The sequence below is a fragment of the Notothenia coriiceps genome, unplaced genomic scaffold, assembly GCF_000735185.1.
Source record: "Notothenia coriiceps isolate Sejong01 unplaced genomic scaffold, NC01 NC01_scaffold00021533, whole genome shotgun sequence".
NCBI classification, from domain to species: Eukaryota; Metazoa; Chordata; class Actinopteri; order Perciformes; family Nototheniidae; genus Notothenia; species Notothenia coriiceps.
This window is the reverse complement of record NW_011354234.1, coordinates 2,177-24,191: the sequence shown is the minus strand read 5'-3', so window position 1 is coordinate 24,191 and position 22,015 is coordinate 2,177.

Sequence of the window (22,015 nt, the reverse complement as noted above, 5' to 3'; positions counted from 1 at the left end):
ACAGGACAGGTCTGACTCTCCGACGTCACTCCATTTCAATAGACGTCACTCAGAGGTTCTTTGCAAACTAGTCGTTTATACATTTTGTTTATAAACGGGTTCGCATCGTCGGAAATACGTAATAATCCTTATTTATCGTTTATCGAACTTAAGTAAGCGTTACATATGATATCGTGTCATTTGGTTTGTTATTAACAAATTTGTTGTCCCTCCACATTATTGTAGAAACAGCTTCTTATATCCATTAGCGCAGCAGAAGCTAAAAACAATCCCCGCCGGTACCGGTGCACCCCCTCTCTCTATCTCTCTCACTTTGGCTGTGAGCTGCGGGCGCCTGATAAGCCAACATCCCCACTTTCATCACTACAGCGCCCATCGTACGGGGCAAATGGAAAATGTAACCGCGGTGAAAAGGGTGTTATCTTTACTTAATTATGAATGTTGTTACATCAAGGCTGAAAATTCGTTTTTTTTGTATTATATTTGTATTATATCTTGTGGAAGTGCAGATCCCCTGTCCTCCACCAGGGGGTGCTGCAGTACCCTCAGCACCCCTACTTCCCACGGCCCTGATTGCAGACATGTAATAGGTCAGAGAGAATCGTCACAGCAAAAAATACCTAGCATCTTAAAAAAATCATACTAACCCTTTAAAAGCAAAACCATGCAGTATTTAAATGACAGTGTAGATATTCTTCTCTTTGGAAAACGGAAAAGGAAAAAAATGCACCCAAAAGTGTGTTTAGTACAGCGTTTCTCAAAGTGTGGGGTGCGCCCCACTGGTGAGAGATGTGATAGGTGGGTCGCGAATGGACCGATGAACGGGAGATTATTATTATTTTTTAAAATGCATTTTTTGGACCTCAGGCCGGAATCGAACCTGGGTCCTCGCGGGCGGTAGTGTACTGTTACAGCCGGAGACTCGCAACGGCGATGGAATTTCACAGCACCGCTGCGACGGCGGTACCGCTGTGGCGGCGGTACCGGCGCAGCGGTGCTGTGGCCCACCTATGCCAGAGCCAGCGGCCCACCGAAGGCAGCAGTCCACCAACGGCAGAATCTCCTGATGGCCAATCCGAGCCTGCTCACACACACACAACTGAAACCAAAATCATTGTGCAATCATACAATGCATGTATGTGATGACTTTCAAAGAGAAAAGCAAGCACACTCGGAATAAAGTATTATTTTATTTATTTATTTATATTTATTTTCGGATTTCATATCGCATAAACACTATATCCCAAAGAGCATTGCGGCTAAACAATCCAATCACAGAGCTTAAACCATAGCTGAGGACCTTGGGTAATCAGTTCAGTGGCTGTGTATCTGTTTCCGCTTATTTTATTTTGAAATTCAGTTCCTGACGGACACCAAAAAAGCCTGACATTATGGAATCAAACAAATAAATAAAAACAAGGATAATTGTGTGTTATTGTTGAGTAAATAACAGTGTATTATTTAGAAAATATTAACAAATTAGAAGGAAAGAAATATTTAAAAAAATACAGATTTCAGTATTCTGAGGTTCTGAGCCCCATTTATTTTCCTCACTGACAGCAAAAAAAATCCGACATTATACGATTTAAAATGACCATACTGTATATATAAAGAACATATTTTTATTAACCACACAGCTTCCGGTCTTCCAAGACCCGACCGGACAAAAAGAGGTGTTGCAGGCACAAAACACACTACCAATAGAAATACATTAAAATCGTTCTGTGTGACACGAAAAAAAGGGGAAAATCGTGTTGATGAACACGAATCAATAGATTAAATGTCGTGACTATAACACGAAATGCCATGAGACATGGGTTGGTATAATGCTGATTTAAGAATAAAATGACTGACATTTGCAACAAGTTCATATTTAGCTGTTTCTCATAGAAAACATACTTTTGTTGATCACTGGCAAATAATATACAACAAACAATTCATATCTGATCAAATAATTGACTGTACAAGATTTAAAAAATGATTTCATATGCCTATATAATGTTTGCTGTACAAGTAGCTACAAGCCTGTTTGGCTTCAGAGCTCAATCTGACGGGCTCTGCTTGCAAAAAACACAGACAGACAGCTTCTTCAGGCACGATACCAGACCTATTTATCACTCTGACATCCTGGTGGCACATCCGCTTATGAGACGGGTGGAGACAACGTTCCTCAGGAAGACGGAGATGGATCCAAAGCCTGGACAAGCAACATTGTTGTCACCAGGGTGTGACCTGTCGTCTTTCGCCTGCAACCCTGTCAGGGCACTGGAAGTTTGGCCTCTTTCATCTACATTACAGATGTCTTTGTGCAGCCTGGCTCACTCTGATCTCTTCCAAGTACATTTAGAACTTGAGTTCAAGCGTGTAACGCCGGCCAAGGCTTCTGGCTCGGGGAGTACAAATCTAGGGCTTATCTGGTGTGGCCATCCGGCTGGCCAACAGAGGAGTGTTGTTAGCCTTGCTTAGGCTAGACATGCATACAAAGTTATTTAAACTTATCTTAAATGTTTTAATTGTAATCATCCAGGATTATAGAACTGGACATGTGTTGAAAGCTTTACAGCTATGATAAATAGTTCAATTAAAAACTTCCTTGATTTTCCATCCAAAGCTGGATCTGCTCTACTTCCCCTCTTTACATTGTCATGCTACATGTACCCTGGCATGTGCCCAGGAATATACTTTGGTCAGTCACTGAAGCCAAGCACTTCCAATTTTCAGAAACTTAAGATAAGGAAACTTTCAACGGTGAAAAAAATGCCAAGGAGACTTTTTCTTGGCTTGCTTTGAAGATGAAACCGTCAACCTCTACCATAAGTGATAGCCTGTAACCACTTGTGTGAGTTTTCAATAACTGTCTGAGATTAAGAGAAGTCCCTGATAACACGGATAGTGCTGCCAACATAACCACAGTGATCAAATTGGTCGAAAACTGAGAGCATCTGCTGGAACAGTTTGCCGTGTTAACCTATGTTTGCACTTCTGCCAACAACATTGTTCAGTAATTGAATTGACTACAGTTATTGCTACTGTAGCAGTAAAGGCAAAGGTGATACGCCAAAGCGGATAATGTTGCCTTGAGACTGATATCAGTGAATGCTGTGATCCTGCCATGAATCTTAAACAGCTAAAGCAATGGACATTTTTTTTTTTTTCTATACGGGATAAGGTCCAGGAACACAATTTGTTTGCTTATCAGTGGAAACCACCGTTCAATATATGAATACTATGTGACCACTGTGTGCAAAGTCCTTACTTTTGAGTGTGAATACTTCCAATGTCATAAACAAGTACACTTTTAGGTACATATTTTCAAGCTCTGTGTTGATATTACACAGAAATCCAATTCCACAGGGAGCGCTGGCCATTTCAGGCGAGTCAAAATGCTAAATTATAGCTGGGGACCAAGGTCGTATGAGTCAAACATACCCAACCACCCAATTTGATGTCCTGCCACCCCATATGCTGCTTTGTTTTGTGATGGTTTTCACCCTTTCATATTTGACTTTCTACTCCTCTACCCTTTCATCTTGTAAATATGCAGCAGCAACACAGTTCTCACAGAAGCCAATAAAAGCCCCCTGAACATACAATCACACTTTCAAAGCACAACGGAACCACTGTTACATTTTGCCCAACATTGTTTGGGTTCTTCTACAAATAAGCTTTTTGTAATCTATTATTCACTGTGCTATAGCAAGGGTTAGAGGATGGGATATTCTTTTCTTGAGTTCTTCTTTTTATTACATCTTTAATTCTATCAATGAACATTCTTAATAATTACATTTTTTTATAGTAAGCAAAAGGAATTCATTAACATTTTTGCAATAGTCAATGCATATAATCACCTAGTATTATTCAACTACCGGTATATGATTTTAAATCTTATTATACTGTAATGGGATACTGCTTATTTGTGTGCATGGATAACTTAATTCTGTTGGTTTTGGGGCAGAGCCACAAAGCTACTCCCTAACGTTTATTTAGCTGCTTCAAAACACAGTGAGAGACAAAAAAACATTTTACTTTTTGCTGTAAAAGTCTAGAATAATACATCTTTCTAATTTTGCTCACATGTCACTGAAAAATCAATGACATGCATGAGCCCTGAGCTCCATCAAATCTGTCAGGTCGTTTTTATTTTACTGTCAGTGGAAGTGTAAACTCAACCTATCGCATGTTGCCAACTTGTTCCACTAATCAGTGAAATGAAACATGTTGACTGTGGCTATTAGTCTGAATTATAAGCAATTAGATCAGATCTGCACTCGTTTTCTTCAGTCCATTGGCGATCCCAACACACACTTTACCATCTGTTCTATGTCATCCTGATACAGTTTCTTAAAGAGGTTATTGTGACTGTAGGTCCACCCGTTTAAAAAAGGATGAATTGCTTAGTCATCCACAGAACTAGCTCTAAATATTTTTGGGGATGCCACCGAATCAGATAAATGGCTGAGTATGATCATATTTTAATATGTTCATCATTCAAACTCCAACCTTGTTGCTGCCATTATGTAAGTGGTTCAACCTTGTGGACATCTTGAAATTAACTCTATTTCCATTACTATTACTAATGTGTTTCCATTAATTTTCCATTAGGTTTAATCTTCCTCTTTTTTTACATGTATATATTTTACGTTACATTTTCTTGCACTGCTTTATGTCTTTTTCTTTTTTCTTTTATGTCTTAAATATATTGTATGCTGCATTGTAGGGAGAACCTGCAAATGAAGATGTAATTGCCATCGACCACTGTAGCTATTTTACACATTACAACAAATCTTTTGAATCTATGACCTGCAATAACCAGGCTTATTAATATTATGAAAGATGGCTTCATTCCATTTATGTTGCCTGTTCCAAGGCCCTGGTATTGCACACACTTCTTTTGCCGCATGGCTGGGCACTTAGACGGAGGAGAAGCATTTTCAATTGACTGTGCTTTACCTGCGATGGCAAGTCAAACCTGAGAAAAGGCTATACCGAAGAAACGATGGCTCGGTCGGAAATCACTCCCTCTTTGCACACTATATTTATTTTCTATACCCGCAAAGATTCCCAGACTAGAACTATAAATGATCCTAAAATGCTCTGCCTTTGATCGATGTGAAAATAACAGTTATGTGACACTGTATCTAACAGTGTGGGTGCAAAACAGTGCTGGAGAATCTCACCATGAAGTAAAGTATTGAGTGTTTATTAATCTAGGGGAAAGTAGATTCTGACATATAGCTCATGTTGCTCCTACAGGGACTTGCTGGCCTCCCTTTTGAAACCTGCTGCTCTAAGTCACTTGTGAAGCTTATAAAAGCCAAATAAATTCCCACCATGGCTGACCTGAAGCCACCCCGCCCCATCGCTCAATGATTTCTCTTTTAATGTTTAATACAGTGAAGCCAGTTCATTATTTACTGTGTATAAATTAGGGTCAGATACAATTGATTAACCCCCCAAGCTCACAGTGCTGCCCTTTAGATGTGTATCTGCTTGGGACTAAGAGATATTGACACTGCAAGTCTCTGCTCGCTGACAAGCATGTGGCAGAAGGCAAAGTAGCTGCCACTCGGCTCAAACGAGAAAATAAAGTGTTGACAGGGAGTAGAAGAGACAAAGTCACCGGGAGCAGGTCAATCTGGTGATTACATCAGCACCGCAATCAGGGCGGGAATTGCGTTGGCAATTTTTGTATCTCTTAAGGCCAGAAATGGAAGAAAAACTCAGATATTTGACTTAAAGGTCTCCTATTATTGTTAGGCATGTATTATAGGTCTGATATATACAAATATAAAAAACATAAGTGTTTTGCTCAAAATACCAAACATATCACCCATTCTAGCCATGCCTCATACCCCTATATTTCAGCCCTTTAAGAGCAGTGTAATATATGTTGGATTCCCTCAGGTGTGGCAGGAAACACTACCACTTTGTCCGAACCTTCCAATAGATACAGAGACAGCTATGTACAAAATATAGAACAATCTTTATTATGACAACAGTTCATTGATAGGAGGAGAGGAGAGAACAAGAGAGGAAGTGAGTCCACGGGACACAAGAAACCCCCACTAGACTGTGGAGTCCCCTTTACACACTTCATGACATTCCCAGAACAAATGACCATATCTTCCCTTCTAAAAGGGTTAAATTAATAATCATTTTTTCTCAAAGCAAGGTTACACCTGTGAGTTGGATGTAGAAGTGTCAGAATCAATATAGATGTTTTTATTTTAAAGTAAATTCAGATTGAACACAGTAAAAAAATTTCAATTATTGTGTCCGTCCAAAAAAATAAAATTACTTGAAAACCACCCTTGAATGATGGGATGGTAGACTAAAAGCTGCGGGTAAAGTGTCTTGCCCAAGGACACAACGGCCTGACGCAGTGGCGGCCGAGGCGGGATTCGAACTGGATCAACGGCAGGCAAACATTCTACACTTGACTTCTTTTATAAAACGAATATCATCCACAAAAAGAAAGAGGCTAGCACCGAAGCTACAAGTGAAGCTGCTACTAGTACATGACAGATGAATGGCGTTCCTACACCGTCACTTACAGTGGAAGAGAAAAGAGCGGCATGTTGACGTTTTTTTATTAAACACAAAGAATCAAATGGACACACTGCTGCACAGCGGATTCAAGACAACGCAAAAAAGGAAACACTTGAGAAGGTTTGTGACAATATGAATGCATCAAAGCTGAAAGCTACATGTGCTGTATTCCGGTCTGCTTACTACTTGGCACAGAACGACAGACCATTTTTGGACAACTATGGATTGCAAGAGTTACAACATGAAAATGGGGTTGACATAGGCACCGGTTTGCACTCCAGGTGCAGTGCAGCACAGATAATTGACCACATAAGTTGCGTAAAAAAGTATGCCAAAGAATCCAAGCTATAGAAGGTAAAGTTTATATTCTTATAGATGAGTCAACGAGTCTGGGATGTAAAACTACATTGAGTGTGTACCTCAAATGTGAAACGGACAAGAGTTGGGAACACATGTTATGTTTCTGGATTTGATTGAACTTCCAGACCAGAGAGGCGACACAAGTATGCAGCACTTGTTGAAATGCCTCCAAGGACATGGCTTCGATGACGCTTACTTGAAGAAGCATTTAATTTCATTTGCAAGTGATGGAGCAAGTGTCATATTGGGATGAAAATCAGGTGTAGCCAAACAGCTTTCTGAACTGTACCCTGTGGCTGTGAGGGAGTGTGGTCGTCTTTCAACCAGAAAGTTGTGGGTTCGATCCCAGTCCATGCAGTCAACATGTCGATGTANCACACATATGAAAAAGATCGGTTTGCATTTTGTTAATCAAATAAGTATGTGAACATTTCCAATAACCTACCATAGCCAATAACAAATAAATGTAACTTATTTTAATAAGTTACATTTATTTGTTATTGGCTATGGTAGGTTATTGGAAATGTTCACATACTTATTTGATTAACAAAATGCAAACCGATCTTTTTCATATGTGTGTTTTACAGTTGTACCCCCTAGATCAGTCTCTAGTAATTGGGCGCTCAAAGTGCACCAGATTGAAGCATTTTACTTTAAAATGTTTTAAAAATCTTCCCCAGAGGATGTGAAGTCCACCCCCCAATTAAAAGATGTTATAATACTAAATAAATGTGAAGCCTTTTTATATATAAGCTGTCCACCATGTCAATATGTGTTTCTCTTTTGGTAGTGTATTGGTCTTTTGTAGAGGTTTTTCATTGCCAAGTAAAATCTTGCCTATAGGGCAGCACATTGGTCAGAACCAGCCCTGGTGTCATGCCCACAGCACCCCCCATTTGAAACATGTTCCCACGGCTATGTCTGCAATGTCTTAACTCCACATTTTTCAGATGGCCAAATATGTTGCTACTGGAAAACCAAAAAGGAGCCGCTCCAAGCTTGTTGAACTGTGGCGTATAATGCAGTAGAAATTAGGCTATGGTAATTTTTTTTTTAAATTAGGTAATTGTTCTGAAAATGTACAGTAGGTGTTTAGGCAAGGCATACAACAAGTGTACTGCATTACATTTCTAGACTCATTCATTATCTTGTCAACATTTTACTAAATAAATACATGAATACAAGAGACCGTTTCCCCACTCGGATAAAGACATGAAACGTGAAACAAACATTCAGCCCTGCATTATTACTATTACTATTGTTAACATACTTTATATTGCATTATTTAGCTACGTACTGTCTATGATTAATGCTTAACCAAGACTGGTGAGGCCTTTCTGCTCACCAATGTTAATCATGTACATGAATTAAAGCTTCATCAATTACTTTAACAGAAACAGAGCTGTGATTATGAATAGGCAAGATGTATCAATCAGCTACACCAATGGTGTTGCAATGCATATAATTCACTCACACTAAAGACAAGGGGGACCAAAGTAATTTGCATCGAAAGAATAAAATAAAAGACGGATGGAAGGAAGGCTGAATTAATCAGAGAGTGTTTTCTGGAGGAGTTTGCAGGGCGGTTTCTCTAAGGGTACTCTGCGTGAAGGTCCAATTTGAACCTCTTGTTCTGAAACATGTTTGGTGGAGGTTGGAAACGGGTAATATACCCATGACAGCAGGAGAACAAGATGAAGACAATGCTTTAACAAAAGGAGGGAAAAATGAAATGCTAAAATATAAAGCCCATGCTGACCAAACCCATGGCAAAGATGCGTTGGTGCACATCTTTCTTAGGGTCATGAATCTGTTAACCTGTTGAACCCCATCCCTGTTTTTCATGTCTCAGGCTCGAAAAGGACATTTCCAGAACAAATGACCATAACTACACTTCTAAAAGGGGAACATTAATAATATTTTTCTCAAAGTCATGATAAACCTGTGAGTTGGATGTAGAACAGTCAGAATCAATATAGATGTTTTTTATTTTAAAGAAAAATCAGATTGAACATCAAACTGTAAATATAGTGTCCGTCCGAAAATTATTTTTTATGGTAGACTAAAAGGTTTAGGAATCCAAACTATAACATATAATAAGTACCTTGTATCAAGATTGATGCAAAACAAGTGAAATTTGACCTTTTTAGAGAGGTTTAGCAGATTTGGGTGGAAATGGGCATTTTTGCCGTTTCTCTGGAACCCATTGGTCAATCTTGGTGATTGACATCTCTTTTTAACCGTTAGAGCCCATAGAATCGAAGGGGGATTTCCACATACGCACCAACGTTAACAAAAGGTAAGCCATATTCCCGTTTTTGCTACCTAGCGCCATGTGTTGTGATGTCTGTTTTTGTTTATAAAGTTGTGAGTTCTTATCATGGAGTGATGATGTAGGTACCGATCGATTGTGTGTCTTCTCATGATGCTTGTCCATATGATGGATGTGCAGTTACCATAAGTAATAAGGGTGTTAAACTTTTTTTTTTTTCGCTCGTGGCTAATTCAGAGGCTCAGCCTTATCTTTGTGTTTTTTTTTTGCAAAAAAACAAAACAATTATCAGTTAGCTGAGTTTCTTCCTGTTAGATGGATATAAAACATTCATAGTTTATTACATATTAAGAAGCCCTCAGACGCTGTTTCCTGCAGATGATGCGTTTTTCCGCCCGGGGGCGGGGGGATGGGGTTAAACAGGTTAATCATCATATAAACTCCGTTTAGATTGGGTGAAGTTGAACTGGATTCAAATTATTTAAAGTACACTCTGTGAACTCTGAGATAGCTTCAAGTGCCATGCTGGACGGGGGACAAAAAAATTGAACTTACTTTACGTATTTGTAATGATTAGCCATCAAAATCTAAAGTGTTCGTAACTCAATATTCAGTGTTGAAGCGATTTTGTGTTTGTTAGTTTGTTTTCTTCTAGGGTTCCATCTACCCACCCAACTGGTGTGTGCTAGATGGTGTTCATAGGGAAATCTACTGGATTAAAGGAAGATCACTATGTTTAAAATGGTTTTTGGTCTCACTGTCACATTGGATGACCCGCTTGATGTTTGAGGGATCAACTTTACTGTTCCACTGACAGCACTAATAAAATAATTCCTTTATTACAGCTGTGTGAAGGAAAGCATCCAATTGTCACACGGGCAAAAACATAGAAGAGATAAAAGGAAGAATCGTAGTGCCAAACACTCCTTTTGAACCGAACTCCCCATGTATATCAGGACATTATAGTGTCTGATATCGTGTAGTCTTACATGTGTTCCAAAAAATCTTAACTCGTGAATTTCAGTGCGAAAATGTGTGGTTTGCAAAAGAGGGTTTTGTAACACCTTTTTTTGTATATCTTTAGAGACATATACATGTCAGAATTGATATTTGTCTGTTGCTTTGCTTAATGACCAAACAACCTGCAAAACTTGGATGGTCAACAAGTTGATAATATACCTCAAAAACACGAACATATATTCTGACTTCAACATGTAGCTCAAAGCACTGCTGTAACATTGTAAAGCCTCAGGGTTGCTAGCATTGTCGAAGTCTTCTAAAGTTGTTTCAATCCATTTTTATTATCTACTTTGTTCAACAAGAGTTTAAAGTGTGTGCAACAGATTAAATCATTTTTGGAAAAAGACCAAGGCAATGTCCATTTCTGATATCCTCACAACAGTGTTGTTATGCCTTAAACAACTTGAATGCCAGGAATAGTGTGTGCTTGACTTGCAATGTTAAAAATACGACCCCATGAGTTCCAGTTAAAGGCAGCATTTATCCTCTTTGCAAAAGGAAACGCTGGGATTTATGAGGATCATTTTCCTGCTGATTCTGAGACATTTCATACAGTTTTAAAGCTGTTGTTTACAGCACCATGAGGGATCTATTTCTGTGTCGAATAAATTGCATTCATTTTGCTTATTTCACCTGAACAAGAAGATGTTAGAGCACCTCCTAACCTTAAGAGAAAGAAAGCAAGTGATTTCAGCAGGACAGCAAAACCACCCCACTCTCAAGCCCTCAAGGCTTTCCGTAACAGACCCAGATGGACTGTCTCTGCTTAATAGCCCCCCATACGTTTCCATCAGGAGGCAGTGACAGAGACATACAAGGCAAGGTTAACCGTGAAGTATTTCCCTTGGGGTTCACAGATCTGACCCCAGGCAATTCCAAACACCTCCCAATTAATGAATCAACTATAGCGATCTACTTTTTTCCCCCCAGAGGAAATCTTTTTTCCCCAAAGGTTTAAATGCATATTGAGTCTCTGAGAGGTAAAGAGATGGTAGTCAGAGGCGGGCCTTTTTTTTATCCATCAGCAGCCCCTGTGCTTAAGGGATTCATTATGGCTCCGATCAGACCAGTGTTTGCACACTCTCTGATCCCACAGAAGTGAAGGTAGCTGGGGAAAAAATCTGCTGTGTGAATGGAAGTTGATGTAGGCTTCAGTTGAGTAGATAAATAACCTCTTTAGCTCTTTCAAAAAGCGCCAATTGAGCACCAATTTAAAAGTTAAATTAAGAGATCCTTGGTGCGTCAAATTAGTTGCTTATTAAGCTAAGCCCTTTTTAGTTTCCTGTCACTTGGATCTATAAATTGAGAATCATTTATTTTAATCAAATTCCAAATCTCCTTCTTTAATTATTTATTTACGGAAACTAACATGTCACTTTGTGTTGCATTATATTTTTATATATTTTTATAAACAAATGCACTGCTGTCAGCAGCCTCACTAATTAGCTGCTTAACGCTATCATACCTTCAGAAAAGCTTGAGGCAGGCAGAGGAGTTTGACTCCATTAAACACTTTTAACAATTTGACTTGACATGTGTGTATATTCTCTTCCATGGGAAATACAAATACATGTACTGTGGAGCTACATACCCATCATTCATCACTCAGGATGTTTAGCATTTTGCTACATCATCATGCTGTCAGTCAAATGTCGTCCACATGACAAAAAGAGTTACAGAGCTGTTTGTGCATCACGCTGCTTTATCCCAGCATTTATTAAGGCGAGGAAACACGAGGTGCCATTCACAGGTGCAAATATCTGTTTCCTATTTTAATCAGAAATCTATTCAGCGCAATGAGTAAGGTCACAATGATGCCGTCTTTGCTGCGCTGGGATATTCATGTCAAGTCACAAATACATTATTTATTTATTTTAATGACTATATACGTACATACCATATCTTCATATTGTCAGTCTGCAGTTTAAGTGTCTCAACCTCCTATCTTGAATAGTATTTTTTATAATACAGGAGCAATGGTGAATACTAACTAACTATACTGTATGCAACAAGATAACAACAGATCTGGACATAAGTAGACCAGCAACCTCCATATTATGCGAGGTAAAATTACTGTTTCTGTAAATGGATTCTGTCGGCATTGATGAGTAATTGACAATTCCAGATTGAAAAGGGTTGTCTGACACAGGCCCGGCTCCAGGATGAAATTACTTAGGGGGCTGTTAAAAAATCCGAGGGGGCGTTTTTTTTTCTCACAACAACGAAAAATACTGGCAATGTAATGAATTGACACACCAAGCTTTTTTCCTTCTCACTGCTCTCTCTTTGCTTTTTTATTTTTATTCTGGATTTACCCCTCTCATTCTGTTCTTTTCCTCTGATCTTTAATAATAGATAGTAGATAGTTGATAGATAGATGGCTGCACTTTGGTTAACAGACTAACATTGATTTCCTCAATTTATAAATGGACAGGCTCTGCAATTATACCATAACCTTTTCTCCTCTATCCCTTAACTCCTCTTCCTATACATATTTACTTACCTCTAGTCAGGTCAGGATTAAAGAAACATTAATCTGGTTGATTTTTTTATTTCCAGGATTGAATGTTCAGACCAAGGCCTAAAACCTGGCATTTCATAAGAAAGTGACTAATATATAAACCAAATGTAATATTGGATCAAACACTACACCAAATGGACAGACGCAGATTAAAATAAAGTCCCCTGGTTTGTCTCTATAGTCAAACTACCATGAGAAAAATCAGATCAATGTTCCAAAATCCGTCACTAGATGTCGCTCATTGTACCAATATGGTTGATATAATACATAACATATTATTATTCTAGTAAAAGGGCTCGCTTTGGCAAAATCCTGATCCATACAGGCAGCCCTAAATAATAACAAGTAACCATCATGTGTGGTGCTGTCTGTCTTATTTTTTGTTGATGTCAAACAACATGGATTTCAAGTCAATATACGAAAGTAAATCAAGAAATGAAGTAAAAAAGCTGATCTTCAAGTTCCTCAAAAACACTGGTCTGAGGACAAGGATTTAATATAAACATTTAATAAATCAACAGTAGGTGGCTTCATATATGCCCCAAGTGGAAGCGATTCGCCATTAAAGGAAGAAGAAGAAGAAGTAGTAGAAGAAGAAGAAGAAGAAGAAGTAGTAGAAGAAGAAATACGCTAACGCTACAAAAAGGCACAACACTGTTACTCTGTTTTTACTGACATGTAAAATTTGATTTCACCTTGCTCTATTTTTTTTAACGCACGTTCAAAAACGGGAACATTTTCGGGAGTTTCAACCGGGTACCAGCCACCGACAACGCGGACTCTGCCCGGAAAACGGGGACGTTTTGGTCACCCATCGAACTGTGTTTACAGCTAAGCACACAGGCTAACATTAAGACTACAATCTCACTTGGGGTTGAGGCTTTTTTTACACGTTGCTTGACTGCCTGCCCACATATCTGATCTAAACATAGTAACGTGTATTGTGGAAAAAAANTAGAGCCCACCCCTCATAAACATAAGTTGTTTACTGCTTCCGGTGGATGCCTATAATTACTCGGCACACAGCGTAAACCAAACTTTTTTTCCATCGTTGTTTCGATCGGTTCATGGTGTTTAGAGTTGACGTGAACTTTGTGTTGTGGGTAAGGAAAAGGTCGCCCCTCGTTTCTGCCGTGACCTCTACTCTCGGGGTGGAGGGCCTGTAGACGTTATTGGCTACGTAAAACGGGCAGTCCGTTATGTTGCGTTATCGTGTTTACCGAGGTGCAGTGTCTGTCGCATTCGGCGAAGTATGGTTTCTCTACGTCGTAAATTGTATCACTTTTTTCGTAAAGTCTTTATACGTTGAAAACTGTTCGATGCTTGACGGCTTTTTTTTGGAAGTAGAAGGTTTGAACGTAAGGTTAGATATGTGGTCCACCTTCTGTTCAAGACTTTCTCAATTTTCTGTAGAGAAAAATGAGACCGGTGATGGCTATACACCAGTCGAATTATACTGTGGTATTGTACTCGAATTGGCACGTAATGTAATGTTCTACTGACCTGAGACGTCAGTTTCACAAAATCCTCTGGTCCTGTTAATGGCTGTTGGTAGGTAACGATTGTATGAACGTCTTTTGGACGCAAACGAAATCGCTGACCGGTTGACTCCCTCGTTGGAACGACATATTGGTGTCCATGTTACCACGATTGTAACACCGGACGTATGCGGTTGAGCCCTACCGGTACCGAGGTTGACCGAACCGTTGTTGGAGTAAACCGACACAAGTACCAAAACCTGTCCTGTTCCTAGCGTGTCGTGCACGGGTACCCTCACACATCCTTAGAACATTTGTGGAATTGAAGTCGACCGATTTCTTCTCTTGACTCTTTCCCGTGTCCCTGACTTCGGTAGGAGGGGTTGTGTCAGATTTATGAAACCACTCTACTATTTAGTAACTATCAAACACATTATAAATTGTTTTTTATATAATTTTCAATAAATTATATAAAAAAACATTTAAATTGGTGTGATAGTTACTAAAATAGGTAGTAGTGTCATAACTGACACAACCCCCCTAACCCGCCAAGTAGAACCGGAAAAGAAGCTCCAGAGAAAGGAAATCGTCGACTCCAACTTCCACAATGTTCTAAGGATGTGTGAGGGTACCCGTGCCCGACAGCCTAGGGAACAGTGTACAGGTTTTGGTACTCGGTGTCGGTTACCTCCAACACCGGTTTCGTCACTTCGGTACGGTAGGCCAACCGCATAACGTTCCGGTGTTACAATCGTGGTAACAGGACACCATATATGTCCGGTTCAACGAGAGGAGTCACGGTCCAGACGATCGTTGACGTCCAAAAAGACGTCATACAATCGTTACACACCACAGGCGCATAAGGACCAGGAAGATTTGTGAACTGACGTCTCAGGTCAGTCAGACATTACCATTAACGTGCAATTGTCCGAGTACATACCACAGTATAATCTCGAACTGGTGTATAGCCATCAACGTCTCATTTTCTCTAACAGAAAATTGAGAAAGTCTTGAAACAGAAAGTGGACCAACATATCTGAACTTACCGTCAAACCCCTCTACTTCAAAAAGCCTCAAGCATGACGACATTTCAACGTTATAAAGAACTTTAACGAAAAAAAGGGTTGATACAATTTACCGGAGTAGAAAAACCGATACTTCGCCGAACTCGCCGACAAAGACACCGCCATCGGTAAAAAACGATAACGCAAACATAAACGGAACTGTCGTTTACGTAGCCAATAACGTCTTACAAGGCCCCTTTCCACCCCGGAGAGGTAGAGGTCCGACGGCAGAAACCGAGGGTCGACCTTTTGCCTTACCCACCAACACAAAGTTCACGTCAAACTTAAAAACCATAACGATCGAAAACAACGATGGAAAAAAGTTTTTTAACGCCTGTGTGGCCGGAGTAATATTAGGCATCCAACCCCCGGAGAAGTAACCAACTTAGGCTGTAGAGGGTGTGGCCTCTACACGTAAATCCCAAACATTGGTTAAGGTAAAATAAATTTAAGGGGGCTCATTCAGTGTGCACCACAGAAGGTACGAACAAGAGCATAAATAATTACACCTACGATTAGTACGACGATGTTGACGACGGCACGTACAGCACCTCACCAGACTGAGGACTGGACCGAGACACACACTCGGGGCGGGGAGCGGTCCCGGGCGGTCCGGCCGTCGGTGTCGCGTAGCGGGGACCGCTTTTAAGATCCAGTGTAGGAATATACATTTGCGGTTAAAAAGCCGAGTCTTTTCAATAGCTCCAGGGAAAATAAATAGCGTGCTATTCAGTAAATAGCTAATAGCGCTGTCCGCGGATCCCTCCGTTGTTTGTATGGACGTGTTATTTACGTCGTCGTTATTATGTGTACCTGCAGCGTTTGTGGTGGTCAGACACCACCCTCTTTCTGCGGTAATTGTACGACGTCCCAACGACACACACTTCAGGAGTTTCCGAACGATTTGTTCATGTAATTGATTTTCAAACCGGATTTGTGAAAGTTGAAGACGTTTGTTGATGTGTCGTTGGAATATTCAGAGAGGATAATAATACTAAATAACGAAGCAAACAAAGTGACAATACTAAATAAATAATAAGAAAATTTGTAAGTACTCTTTGCTTTAGAATGCATAATACAATCATGAATAACATGTTGAGAAGGAAGAGGAGAATCAAGACAGAAGGTTATATATAAAATTGACTCAACTATATATAAAAACACACACAAAAAGTATGCGTACCACATACTACACTGCAAGTACAGACATAATATAACTATCACATAGAAATATAAATATTATACGTAACGAGGGTTATATATGACCAGAAACACAAAAATTAGAATGGTATTATATTTTAAATCACTGATATATAATTAATAAACCTTGGTATAAATAATTATTTAGACACTAACCCATAATAACACAACCTATAACACGAGGACATATAAATATAATGGAACCAATGTAGTACCGTGTTTTATATGATGAAAAATAAAGAGTTAATCCCCTATAATAGATACAGAAAAATTTTAAGAACCAAAGACAACAATGTGTTTAATTTTTCCCCTTTTAAGCACAACGACTTGTGTTAGTTATCTAATTTACACCACACCTGATCATCGTTGCCTTTTAACCGGCACTCTGACCCCAACCACACAGAAGCCCTTCAGCGGCCAAGTTTAAACACACGGCAATGAGACATACGAGAGGATTTAGACCTAAATAAGGAAGTGTCCCTACTGACTGTACAGTAGGTAACGGTTTACTAAGTCCTTTTGTCAGAGAGATTTCCCAGGGTGTTGCCCCAGGCCTACTAACTGAAACCGAGTAATTTGGGGGCGTACTGATGGTGGGTGGTGCCCTTCCCTCGTTTGGTTTTGTGACCGTGTGGAAACACTCTCTTTTAACTCCAACGACTACAGCCACCCGTCGGACAATGGTCCCCCTCATTAACTCTCCAACGAACTTTTCCCCTCGTGCCGAATCTTGTTGGTAGGTTTTGTTCAAGATGACCGACCGGCCCAGGGTTAAGGTAATGGTCGTTCGGGGGGCCGTGGAGGACCTTGAGGTTAAACTGCCGGCCAAGTTCGAGACGACCAGTACTCTCGAACAGTGGGCAGGGAATGGTAGGAAGGTAAAGAGGGAAGGAGGGGAAAGGTGGATTGTGTTGACGACGTTCCTTGATCGGTTTCAGTTTTCGTTACACCTACAGTCAAGAACCAGGAGGTGAATACAGTTCAAACACACACAAGGCCGTCTCTTTAGGATTTTATCGACATGGACACTTTGCACCGGTGAACAAGAGTTCCTGTTATCGTTCCTAACAGGCTTACATATCCTACTTACTCGACTTCCCTTACGGTTTTTCGTGCAAAATGTCCTTTATACAGTCTTACATTTCGGTTCAAACATAAAGTCTCTTTTGTTTATCCGCTGACTCTTCGGTAATATACATCCTACTGTAAATAATCACTTAACGGTGAAACAAAGTAAAAACATTTTTGTCTTGGAAAATTACCTCATGTAATAATGATCAACTTTTAGTACCAGACCGGTGCTAAACATGTAATCAACGTGGGTCAAGAATAAACCGAGTTTAACGACATGAACGAGTTCTAAACATAAGTTGCCCAGTCGTTTGAACTATGTTTTTTTAGATTTCCTCTCCCCTTCACCCTGATAGCCGATGTTGTTCATTAATTTGTAACCAATTCCATTTCTATTTAAATTCCCCTCGAGTAAGTCACACGTTGTCTCCTGCTTGTCTCGCTATATTATTAATGTGGATGCTAGATCATGCTGCTACACTGCTGCACGTGCACGTGGAGTGTCTGACTCCTGACCTGGCTCTGTGTGTGAGCCCCGCCCCTCGCAGCCCGCCACGCCGGCAGACACAATGCGCGCCTGGCGAAAATTCTAGTCACATCCTTATGTAAACGCCAATTTATCGAGCTCAGAAAAGTTATCGAGTCCCTTTTTATTTATCGCACGATAAGTCAATTTATCGATTATCGCGACAGGCCTAGGGAGCAACAAACATACCTGCACAATAATGCAGCAGCATTAATACACATGGACGTCTGCAACACACCAGTCTGTGGTGGAGAAAAGACGCCATTAAACATGCTGCAGGTGCTGTGTGTGAGTCCTCACAAGTGCTGCTAAACAGTACACTTAACTAAAAGTTTGCTAAAACACTCAAACTTCTGCAAAACAACTACACAGCAACACATTAGCACCATGGAATGATATTATAGCCTTGTTTCACAGTTTAAGATTATATAAACACTGTAAACATCATTTAGAACAGAAATCTACAAAGAGCACATGACAAACTCTCCTCACCTCAGTCTGCCATACAAACAACTGAGTGAGAGAGGGTGCAACGCAGGTAGATGACGTCACTGCCGAAAGTGAAGACTTCAAAATAAAAGCATTAGCTCCCAAAACGGTCTTTTGTAGTAAACATACCAAAATAAAAGTGACAATAAATAATATTGGAACAATAAAATAAAACGTGAGGGATTATTGGTGGAATGCATTCCTGTATATTTATATACCTGCTACACAGGCACAAAACATATACCAATAGGAATACATTGCTTTTAAAATCGTTCTGTGTGACACAAATTAAAAGGGGAAAATCGTGTTGCTGAACACAAATCAATAGATTAAATGTTGTGACTATAGCACGAAATGCCGTGAGACTGGGTTGGTGTGTCTTCTGGGAAGTCGGGTAAATTTGTGTGCCGTTACTCTGTATGCTCTCATAAATCTTGGATTATTCCTCACAGATGACTGAACATGTCCATCCATTGCAAATGATTCAGGAAAACTAGTCTCTCTAAAGGGTCCACAACGGTCCGGATGATGACTTTGGCTCATTAAACCCCCCCGCTATGACTACCACCCACACAAGACAAACAAACACTTGCACACCTTTGTGAGAGAAATTGAGGTTGCTGTGTCGGTGGGCAGCCTTGTACCAGGGGAGTAATTGAGAAGGTTGCTGAAAAGGGGAGCAAGGCTTAGACAACCATCCAAACAAGTTCCTGGCTGCCGTCCAATTATACCCAGCAGCCCCTGCAACCTCCTGAACTCCAATTACGGCCGGTCAAGCTCTGCTGGTCAGAGAAGCTGTCACCCGTCCCTTACCATCCTCCATTTCTCCCTTCCTCCCTTCCACCTAACCACAACTGCCTGCAAGAAATAGCAAAGTCAAAGCAATGTGTGATGTCATCTGGTGCCTCACTATGTCAGTATGTGTGTGTTCCGGAGAGAAATCTAAAATAGCTGTACCTGATGAACCGTGGCCACTTGTTCATTCAGAAATAGCAAAGATGTTCCGAATGTATAGGATGAATGAGCTAAGGGAATGCACAAAAAAGCACGTTTTACAGAAATATGCTCAGAATGTAAAGCCAAGTTGTATTTCAGAGAAACAATAGGCGACTGAGAAGGCCATTATATGTAGATGACATTATTAGTGAATGCACTTTGTTTTCATTTTTTGTAAAACAGAACCTTTTTATGAGGACTTATTACTAAGTTGAAAATTCATGGGTCTGGCCACGATGACATTAGTTTGCACCCAGCTTCTTAATTGGCTCAAATGCTGTACTGCTCAAGGATTTGTATTCAACCGGTCAGCAAACTGAATACAAACAAATCTAAAGGAAAAGTGACTATCGGCTACAACAAGTAATTTACACAGTTAGTTAGTTAGTATGTCTTTCTTAACAATGACGGGAATCCTGCAATTGTTGCAAACTCCTTCAAAAGTGAGACCATGGAGGGAGACTATATTTATATATACTGTTTCTAAAACATATATAATATTGTCACCTGTCTCTCTACAAGGGACTTCCTGTTTGTTAAAGCTCTTCAATGTTGGATGAGGTCATTCCAGCTAAAGACTTACATTATATGCTGCACAGTGTGGGAAATAATTAAGGTAGAGTGAGTCAGGACTTCTACTTATATCATATATTTGAAAGATTCTCCATTACACAAAATAAGTCTATATTTTTAAATAAATAACAGATGTCTATATGTGTGTATATGAAGCTTTCCTCAGCTCTAGGGACCTTTTTAGCCTTTGTAGGCTCTTCATTTTTTCCTGGGAACTTTGCTCTCATAAGCATAAAGCAGCTGTTTTTAAAAGAAAAAAGAAGCCACTCATACACCTGCTGCATACTGCCCGACCAACACGAAAAAGCAGATTGGCGGTGGAGCATTTAGCTGCTACAGCGCCAGCTGTTTCCCTCAGAGCTAAAAAGGAGAGCGGCTATTGGAATTAGATCCCTCCGGTGGATAAAAACACAACGATAAATGAATGATAATGTTTCTCTGGGAACATTTTTCAGCCACGTCAAATTCAATGGCTGGTAATGTTGCCATTGTCCCCACAAACATTTTGACTTAGAGTGTTATTTGCAAAAGTTCTTCCATTGGTGATCAGCAATGCAAATTCACACCAATTAAATCCAATTCTTCAATGACCTGGCAGCACCATTGTAAAGCTGTAAAGGATATTTGATGATTGCAGTGAAAGCAGTGAGAGCCATGACTGGTATGAAATATACTAATGCCCAATGCTTTAAAGCACAACCAGTAATACACAGGGCAGATCAACAGCAGCAATTTAAGATCCAGTAGTCGCAAATGTAAATGAGGCCCAGATGCAAATAGCTGAATCCATGTACATACCCTTGGGAATTCCGAGGGATTAGAATGAGCCGGAAATGCACAGCAATCTCGCAAAGTGTTAAATGATGTCATTTGCAACCTCACAAAAGTTGCTTTATTGCTTTGTTGTTCTTTTATGCGGACAAGGTTTATTGTTCCATTACCTCTCCTCCTTCCCTGACTTCTGTTTTCTTCCATTGAACAAGATCTTTTAGTCATGGCCCGCGGACTCTTTGGAGATTGCCATCTTTATCAAATGTATTGTTTGCTGTGCATTGTTGTGTTATCATTTGGTTGTATGGTTTCTTTTTTTTATTCCCCTGTTGTGGGTTTCATTTGTCCTTTGGGACTCATAACCGATCCCAATATTTTTGATTGATGCATTCATTTCCCAGTTTCCGCTCGAGACCCTTGGCTAGAGCGATACTTGCTCTCCTTTTATTCTTACCCAAAGCACCCTGCCATCAGCACAAGCCGTAGCGTTTGTGCATCAATGAGATATTATTCAAAACAGGTTGAGGCGATAACTCCAATCTGGAATAAAGTAGCTTGGCCTCAATTTGGAGGAGTATTATTACTCTTGCCATTGCTATTCAGTAGAGTTTTCAAAATGATGGTCAAAATGTACGCAGAACTGAGACCATTTTAAAGTTATTGGCCCTCCAAATACCTTGGGGTACTTTTGGATTCCTTGCCTCCATGTGTGTATGTGTGGTACAGAAATGTTTATGACTTCCAGCATATGGCTACGAATGCAAACAGCACTTATGGCTTTGCAGTTCAGATACCGTGGACAGTGCCTCACAATGTGTTCAGCACTTTATACAGCTCCATTGACTTTGCACATACTGTACAGCACTGAGCCTGAACTGGCCCATTTACTCTTAAGTACCAGAAACTTTGGATACATTTTGATTTTTCAAAGCTTTTTTTGCTGAAGGGCCATGTTGGAGTACTTAGACTTTCATTTTTACCACCACCTGGAAAGCAGCAAAAAGAGCAATATCTGGCCCATCGAGGGCATTCAGTTGTTGGTTTCTCTTGAGCTGTATTTAAATGTGACACCGGCGAGGGCACACTTTTAGGTCTCACTCTGTTTACACTGTTGAATGTGCGAAA